Consider the following 9,681-nt stretch of genomic DNA (forward strand, 5'->3'; position numbering starts at 1 on the left):
AGTTCTCTCTGCCTACCTTTCTCATGAATAAATAAATTCTTTTTTTTTTTTTTTACCAGAGTACTGCTCAGCAATGTCTTATGGTGGTGCAGGGGGTTGGGGGACTGAACCTGGGACTTTGGAGCCTCAGGCACGAGAGTCTCTTTGGTAGCTTCTGCCGTAATAAATTATTTTTTAAAAAGAAAGAAAATAGAAAAAGGGTAGCAAGTCAGTGTGAAAGAAGGAGTTCAGTCACACAGCTGTCCAGCTGGTGTCAGAAGTTTAATGTATCATTAGAGTATGATGTTGTGTTCCTTGCAAATATTCGAGATAGGGAGTCGGGTGGTTAGCACAGCAGATTAAGCACAGGTGGCGCAAAACACAAGGACCGGCATAAGGATCCTGGTTCGAGCCCCTGGCTCCCCACCTGCAGGGGAGTTGCTTCACAGACGGTAAAGCAGGTCTGCAGGTGTCTATCTTTCTCTCCCCCTCTGTCTTCCCCTCCTTTCCCCATTTCTCTCTGTCCTATCCAGCAACAATAATAGCTACAACAATAAAAGGGGGGCAACAAAAGAGAATAAATAAATATTTTAAAAATCCTTTGAGATAATGTTGTTAAGCAACATTTTCCCCCCAGAAGCCTGTATGACAACGTTCAGAGAATTCTCAGGTGGTCTGGTATTTGTTCTTTTCCCATTCATCTGTGACTGGCTCATAATCTGTTATTCCATAGTATTAGGTATAAAGATAAAGTTCAAAGGAGAGAAAGAGGACATAGGAATACATGTTTACAATGTACATGTTACAATGCACAAGGGCCCTTCTTCAAGCCCCCACTCCCCACCTGTAGAGGAGAAGCCTCGGAGAAATCAAGCAATACTGTAGGTCTCTCTCTCTCTCTCTCTCTCTCTCTCCTTCTCTTTGCCTCCAGGGTTACCGCTGGGACTCAGTGCCTGCACTACAAAGCCACTGCTCCTGGCAGCCATTTTTTCCATTTTGTTGCTGTTGTTGTTCTTGTTATTGTTGTTGGATAGGACAGAAAGAAATCAAGAGAGGAAGACAGAGAGAGGTAGAGAAAGATAGACACCTGCAGACCTGCTTCACCACTTGTGAAGCAACCCCTCCCCCCTTGCAGGAGGGGAGCCTGGAGCTCAAATTGGGAACCTTACACCAGTCCTTGCACTTCACACCATGTGCACTTAACCATGTGCACTGTGCTACCGCCTGAGCCCCTTTTCTCCCTCCCTCTCTATCTCCCTCTTCCCTCTCAGGTTTTCTCTTTCTCTATAAAAAAGTGAATTAAAAAATTAAATGACTGTGTTATATTTAGAAGAAGAAGAAGGAGAAGGAGAAGGAGAAGGAGAAGGAGAAGAAGAAGAATATATGTGGAGAGCAAGCTGGAATCACTAATGTTTGCTCACAAACACTTCCTTTATTCTGGACCATGACTCTCACTTCCTCTCCAAATTCCTTAAGTTTCACTGAAGAACCTGGAGGAAACAGAGTGGGAAGGACTCTAACAGCTCACCACTATCTCTACCACAGGCCTTGCAAATACCATTCGTATACTTGGTCCCTATGTCCAAGAACTTACAATCAATCTGGATGATTTTGTCCTCAAAATTCTTTTTGTTTTTCCTCTCATCACTGGGGCTTTACCATTCCCAAGGATACTATTTCAGATATAAAGACAAAGACAGAGACAAAGACATCACTGCACTGGAGCTTCCTCCAATGTGGTGGGTTTGAATTTAGACTGTGCAAAGCAAGAGCATTACCCAAGTGAGATATTTTACTGGCCTGTCATCAAAATTCCTTTGTTTCTTAGCCTGGGCCCCTTGCTTTCTTGTGGGAAGCATTAATAAAACAAAGGCAACTATGGAAGCAATGGGATTGCCCCTCTTCTTCTTCTTCTAGCGTTTGCCCTTCTTCCGTAGCCAGTCAACAGCGTCAGGTTGAGCCTGATGTAAAGTTTCGAGACCTCCTTTGAATCTGGAGAGGTGGCAGTCGTTGACTATGTGGGTCATTGTCTGGAGCCGCAGGGGCAGTTCGGGTCGTCTCTGGCTCCCCAGCGATGGAACATAGCGGCACACCGGCCATGGCCTGTTCGATAGCGATTGAGGAGGGCCCAATCATAACGTGCTAGGTCAAAGCCGGGTTGACGCTTGCAGGGGTCTGTGATGAGGTGTTTGTTCTTTACCTCAGCTGACTGCCAACTCTGTTTCCAAGAGACTGGAACAGAGAAGTTCGGTGTAGGCATAGGGGACCAGATTGGGTGACAAGACGTCAAGCGTTGGACAGGGTGGGCGAAGATATCTGCGTATATTGGCAGGTCCGGTCGAGCGTAGACGTGGGAAATGAACTTAGATGATACCGCATCCCGACGAATATCTGGCGGGGCGATGTTGCTAAGAACTGGCAGCCATGGAACCGGGGTGGAACGGATGGTTCCAGAAATTATCCTCATGGAGGAATATAATTTGGAATCGACCAAGTGGACATGGGGGCTATGGAACCATACTGGGGCACAGTATTCTGCAGTGGAATAGCATAATGCCAGAGATGATGATCGTAGTGTGGAAGCGCTCGCGCCCCATGAGGAGCTGGCCAGTCTTGCAATGATGTTATTCCTCGCGCCCTTACATATATAAACAATTTGTAGTTTATCAAGTTTCCCAGTAGATGTGTACTCAGAGATGCAGGACAAGGTTCAAGAGATAACTTACGGGAGTCGGGCAGTAGCAGGACAGATTAAGCGTACCTGGCGCAAAGCGCAAGGACCAACATAAGGATCCCGGTTCGAGCCCCCGGCTCCCCACCTGCAGGGGTGTTGCTTCACAAGTGGTGAAGCAGGTCTGCAGGTGTCTATCTTTCTCTCCCACTCTCTGTCTTCTCCTCCTCTCTCCACTTCTCTCTGTCCTATCCAACAATGACAGCAATAACAACAACAATAATAACTACAACAATAGGTGGGGGAGATAGCATAATGGTTATGCAAACAGATTCTCATGCCTGAGGCTCCAAAGTCCCAGGTTCAATCCCCCGCACCACCATAAGCCAGAGCTGAGCAGTGCTCTGGTGTTTCTCTCTCTCCCTCTGCATCTCTCTCAAAAATAAAATAAACAAAATATTTTTAAAAGTGTTCATTTCCCACATTGTTAAAAAATAATAACTACAACGATAAAACAACAAAGGCAACAAGAGGGAATAAATAAATAAATATTAAAAAAAAAAAAAGATAACTTACCAAGTAAAACACACACTTTGCCATGCAGGAGGACCTGGGTTCAAGCTCCAGTCACCACATGGGCACACCTATATGGGAGAAGTTTCACAAGTGGTGTAGTTCTGTAATTTCTTTCTCTCTTTCCCTCCTCCCTCTACTTGAAATAAAAAGAAAAAAAAAGTCTAGCAGAAGCAGTGGATATGCAAGCAGTGATATACCAGGTGACAAGAAAAGAGGGAAAGAAGGAAGGAATGGGAGAAAGAAAGAAAGAGAAAGAAAGAAAGAAAGAAAGAAAGAAAGAAAGAAAGAAAGAAAGAAGGCAGGCCAGGTGGTGGCACACCTAGTTACGTGCACACATTACAGTGTGCTGGGCTCCAGGTTCAAGCCTCTTATCCCTATCTGCAAGTGTCTATCTTTCTCTCAGCTTCTCTACCTTCCCCTCCCCTCTCAATTTTTCTCTATCTCTATCCAATGGGGGGGGGGGGGGAATGATCACCAGGAGCAGTGGATTCACCATGCAGGCACCAAGCCCCAGCAGACAGGCAGGCCAATACTCTTAAACAAACATAAGTGAGCATGTCTTAGGGAAATAACAAGAGTGGCACATCAGTTAGCAGATCAGTAACAGAATCAAAAAATAAGAAAAATCCACACAGTAAAGGTTCTTTTCTACATTTGGGGGTGATTTTTCAAAGACAAGGATGGAGTGCAACCAAACTTTAATTTGGTGAATTGAAATTATATCAAATGTTACACTATAGTACTAAGTCTGAATCACTGTTAGAACTTTTATTACCTCAGCAGGTTAAGCACACGTGTCACAAAGCACAAGGATTGGTGTACAGATCCCGGTTTGAGCCCCTAGCTCCTCACCTACAGGGGAGTTGCTTCACAAGCAGTGAAGCAGGTCTGCAGGTGTCTATCTTTCTCTCCCCCCTTTGTCTTCCCCTCCTCTCTCCATTTCTCTCTGTCCTATCTAACAACAACAACATCTATAATAATAACTGCAACAACAATAAAAAAAAAACAGGGCAACAAAAGGAAAAATAAATAAATATTTAAAAATCCTTTAAAAAAAAAAGAACTTTTATTTCCTTTTCTCATACTGTTTACTTGGACTGAAAGCCACATGTTAAGAGAATACTCACTAATTCTACCATTTTAAAATGTTTGTTTGTTTATGTAAGAGAGAGAGGAGAGAGAAAGAGAACCAGAGCACTACTCTGACACCAGTGAGAGGTACTGAGAGGGAGAGAGAGATACTGCTTACCACCTTTGAAACTCCCCTACCCCGTAGGTGGGGACTGCGGTTGTGAACCCAGGTCCTAGGGCTCTACCACCAAGCAGCCCACTGAAAAAAGACTTTCATCCCTGAGGCACCAAAGGGCCTATGCTTAATCCCTTGCACCACTATGGGCAGAACTGAGCACTGCTTTGGTGAAAATAAATAAACAAACAAGTAAAAATTGGAAAAAGAAAAACTCTTCATGAAAGCTGTCAGGAGATAGCTCATTTGGTAGAATACACTCTTTGCCTTTTCTTTGAGAAACTTGGGTTTGAGCCTGAATGCCCGACAGTATTACCACAACCCTAGGGGGAAGCTCCTGTGCTGCAGTTATCTCTCCCCTGTCTCTGTCTCTTTCTGAAAAAAAAAAAAGTTTGCTTGGTGGGAGCCAGGCGGTGGCACAGCAGGTTAAGTGCACATGGCGCGAAGCACAAGGACTGGCGTAAGGATCCCAGTTCAGGCGGTGAAGCAGATCTGCAGGTGTCTATCTTTCTCTGTCTTCCCCTCCTCTCTCCATTTCTCTCTGTCCTATCCAACAACAATGACAGCAATAACAAAAACAATAATAGTAACAACAATGTCAATAAACAAAAAGGGCAATAAAAGGGGAAAAAAAGTTTGCTTGGGAGCACAGGAGTTGTGCATGTGTGAGAGATGCCAGCACCATAAAACATAAGTAAAAATTAAATTAAACATATGTAAAGATGTGACATAACCCCTCAACTTCTGCCAGCCACCAAATTTAAAAATTTCAAACTTATTTCCATCTCTGATTTTTAAAAATATTTATTTATTCCCTTTTGTTGCCCTTTCTGCTTTTTTTTTTTTAATCAGCTTTGGCTGATGATGGTGTGGGGGCTTAAACCTGGGACTTTGGAGCCTCAGGCATGAGTCTCTTTGCATAACCATTATGCTATCTACCCTCCACCCTATTTTTCCCTATTGAAATACTACATATTTTACTTATTATCTTATTTTTATTTTTATTTTTTAATATTTTATTTTGTATTCCCTTTTGTTGCCCTTGTTTTATTGTTGTCATTGATGTAGTCATTGTTGGATAGGACAGAGAGAAATGGAGAGAGGAAGGGAAGACAGAGAGGGGGAGAGAAAGACAGACACCTGCAGACCTGCTTCACCGCTTATGAAGCGGCTCCCCTGCAGGTGGGGAGCCAGGGGCTCGATATAGCATCCTTACACCAGTCCTTGCGCTTTGCACCACATGAGCTTCACCTGCTGCACCACTGTTCGACTCACCTATCTTCTTGAATTAGAATGTAAGCTTAACCAGGTAGGACAGAAACGTTGTCTATTTTATTTGTTGTTGTAGCCCCAATGCCAAAAACAGCAGTCAGTATGCAGTTTGAATTCAAAACACATTTGCTTAATGAACAAGCAAACCAAAGGAAGGACAGAGGGAATACCACACTTCAGAGGAAACCACTACTGACATTTTGGTGCCTGTCCTCTAGGTATTAATTTAATGTTCACTCAGTTATAAATCTATGTGCATACTTATATGCACATGTACATACTGCTTATTTATTTTTATAGAAATAAATCACAATGTATATATTGTTGTACAGTGTACTTTTCCACTTACCATGGCATAAATATCTCCCAAGGTGAGTTCATAAAAAGATACTCCATTCTTTATAGCGGTTACATAAGATTCTACTGATCCCGTTAATATAATCATTTCTTTTGATTCCAAGGTTTTGGTAATGTTCATTATGCTGAAATATTTTTCTGTTGTTGTTGTTCTGTGGGATCATAGAAGTGACAGTGCTTAGAGGTTTTTTTTTTTTACATTTTACTAAGTATTGCTAAACTTACTAAAAATAGAGGATAGTTCATAGTCTAATCAATATTAAATATTACCAGTGTGTGTAGCAAAAAAATGATAATGATTGCATCAAAATATTGAGTTACTGCATCCTTTCACTATAAATAAAGTTTCTCTTTTTTTTTTCTTTTACAGATTTTCATTTATTAATGAGAAAGACAGGAAGAAAGAGAAAAAGAACCAGACATCACTCTGGCACATGTGCTGCTGGAGGTTGAACTCAGAACCTCATGCTTGAGAGTCCAGTGCTTCATCCACTCAGTCACCTCCTGGACCACAAGTTTCTCTTTTTTTATATGTTCAATGGCCATTTGAATTTATTCCATTAATTGTCTATTCATAGTTATCATTAGTTTTTTACTAGGCTGAGTTTGTTTCAGTTGGTTGTTATTTTATTGACTTGTGGACATTCTTTATACAGAACAACCACTAACCTGTGGTCTCTCTATTGTGTGAGCAAGTCTAGTTACTGTTTTGTTTGTTTGTTTTTGTTTTTGTCTAGTGGCTTAACTTACAGCTTGTCCATGTCATTTTTCTCAATACTTATAGTAGTAAGAGTGCTGACATTGAGCATTCACAATATGCCAGACACCATCTAAGTGCTTTACATGTGCTCTCTCACTTACTGATTACATTAAAAGGTCTGTAAGATCATTATCCAGTGTTTTTCCAGTGATAAAATTGAAATAAAAAAGAATATGGCGCAAAGCACAAGGACGGGCATAAGGATCCCAGTTCGAACCCCTGCTCCCCACCTGCAGGGGAGTCGCTTCACAGGCAGTGAAGCAGGTCTGCAGGTGTCTATCTTTCTCTCCTCCTCTCTGTCTTCCCCTCCTCTCTCCATTTCTCTCTGTCCTATCCAACAACGACAACAACAATAATAACTACAACAATAAAACAACAAGAGCAACAAAAGGGAATAAATAAATAAAATAAATATTTTAAAAAAAGAATAAATTATCAAGGTTATCCCAGAGTAGGAATAGTAGACGTCTGCTTCTACAGAAGATTTTGTTTGTTTATTTTACTAGAGCACTGCTCAGCTTTGGTTTATGGTCATGTTAGGGACTGAATTTGGGACCTCAGAGCCTCAGGCAGGAAGTCTGTTTTGCTACTACCTTCCATCTTGATTTTCAGGTTTTTTTAAATATAGATTTATTTATGTATTTATTCCCTTTTTTTGTTGCCCTTGTTTTATTGTTGTAGTTATTACTGATGTCATTGTTGTTGGATAGGACAGAAAGAAATGGAGAGGGGAGGGAAAGACAGAGAGAGGGAGAGAAAGATAGACACCTGCAGACCTGATCACCACTTGTGAAGCAACTCCCCTACAGGTGGGGAGCTGGGGGGGCTGGAACCGGGATCCTTACGCTGGTCCTAGTGCTTTGCACCACGTGCGCTTAACCCGCTACGCTATCACCCGACTCCCTGATTTTCAGTTTTTAACTTGTGTGTAGCCCTTGTGTATAACTCTTTGCTTAGGATTTTCCTTTGCTCTTTTTCCATTTTATTTTATTGGGGAATTGATGGTTTATAGTATGGTTGTTGAGATATGGGTACATCAAGACCCCATGGCCCTCTTTGAGACCCCCCTCCCCCAGAGTCTCTTGCTTTGGTACAGTACATCCCACCCAGTCCAAGCTCCATTCTGTGATTTCCTTCTTTGGCTTTGTTTTTTAAGTTTCATATGTAGGTGAGGTCATCCCTTAATGCCTTCAAGTTCCATGTCACATAATCTGCAGACAAATTTCTTTGCTTTGCAACACTTGTTCGTAACATTTGTTTCTTGTCTTTTTGAATTAGCTAACATAATATAAATTGTGTGGGATAAAAATAGTGGTAATGGGCCATTAAGATAGTTTTACATGAGAGGATTACTGCTTTGCCGGTATGCTTGTTCCAGGCCTCCCCACACTGTGGGGACTTTCAGTGCTGTGGTGTCTTTCTGTCTCTGTCCCTTTCAAGCTGAAAAAGTCTGATTGGAGTAGTGAAGACCCAGAGAAGACAAAAACAGAAGCAATGCTAAAGACTTCCTTTCCCAAATCTGACTTTTTTTTTTTTTTTTTTTTTTACCAGAGCATTGCTCAACTCTGGTTTATGGTGGTGCTTGAGGTTAAACCTAGGACCCTAAGACCTCTGGTAGGAAATTCTTTTTGCATATCTATGCTATCAAACATGCCCCTAAGCTTGACTTTAATGGGAATTTTAGCCTGCTACTATTACATTTTTCTGTGGTTCTATAGAATTGTTTTAAGAAATTCCCCCCTTTGTTTTATTACATATTTGATAAGACAGAATTTAAGAGGGGGTAGATAGGGAGAGAGAAAGAGAGACACCTGTAGCATTGTTTCACCACTTGTGACGCTTCCTGCCCTGCAAGTGGGGACTGAGGACTTGAACTGCTCTCAGCCAGGTGAGCCACTGCCTAGCCCATAGTTTTACTTTAAAAAAAAAAAAAAAAAGAAAGAACTACTAGGGCAGAGGGTAGATAGCATAATGGTTATGAAAGAGACTCTCATACCTGAGGTTCCAAAGTCCCCAGCTCAATGCCCCACCCCCCATCAGCCAGAGCTGAGTAGTGCTCTGGTTAAAACAAACAAACAAACAAAAAAACAAAAAAAGAAAAAAACTACTAAATTTTATCAGCAGCTTTTCCACACTTGGTAAAATAGTATGTTGATGCAGTTATATGGTTTTTCCTTTAAGCTCTTTTTATTTTTTTATGTGAAGCTCTTAGCTATTAATATGTGGACTCTTCTTGAAATGATAACACTTTAGAAGTGCCAACAGCCGCCTCTCCAACTAACAACAGAGATCAGGAGGGTCTTCTGAATTCAGGGTATGGGGTGGAGGGGAGAGAGAGAGAGAGAGAGAAGAGGGAGAGCAGCTAAGGCTTACAGAAAAGTCAAACAGAAGACCCATAGGCTCCAATGAAAACAGCCCTGCACTTTCTTCTGGCCCTTGTGCAAAAAGAGCTTTCAGTCTTGCTCTCCCCAGTCTTTGCTCATAGAAATTCTTTCTGCCCTTTCTACATGGTTCAAACACCACCTTCTCCATTTCCAGGTCTTCCAGATGCCCCCTCAAACCTCTTAAGGCCACATCATTGTGACCTGTACATGTGTGTTTTAATTCTGTGACCCTGTGCCTGAGGATATTCCGGCACACAGTGGGAGCTCAGTAAGTGCTAAAGGAGAGGTCAGCCGCCACTTTCCCTGCCCACCCCTACAGAGCCCAGGAAAGCCTGGTGCCTGGTCCTGCAGGATGGACTCCTCCTCGGCAGAGGGCATCCCAGACCCCTCACCAAGCCCGGAAGCAGAGCTGCCTGCCTTGGGAAGACTACACTTC

Source organism: Erinaceus europaeus, chromosome 20 (assembly GCF_950295315.1).
Source record: "Erinaceus europaeus chromosome 20, mEriEur2.1, whole genome shotgun sequence".
Classification (NCBI taxonomy): Eukaryota; Metazoa; Chordata; class Mammalia; order Eulipotyphla; family Erinaceidae; genus Erinaceus; species Erinaceus europaeus.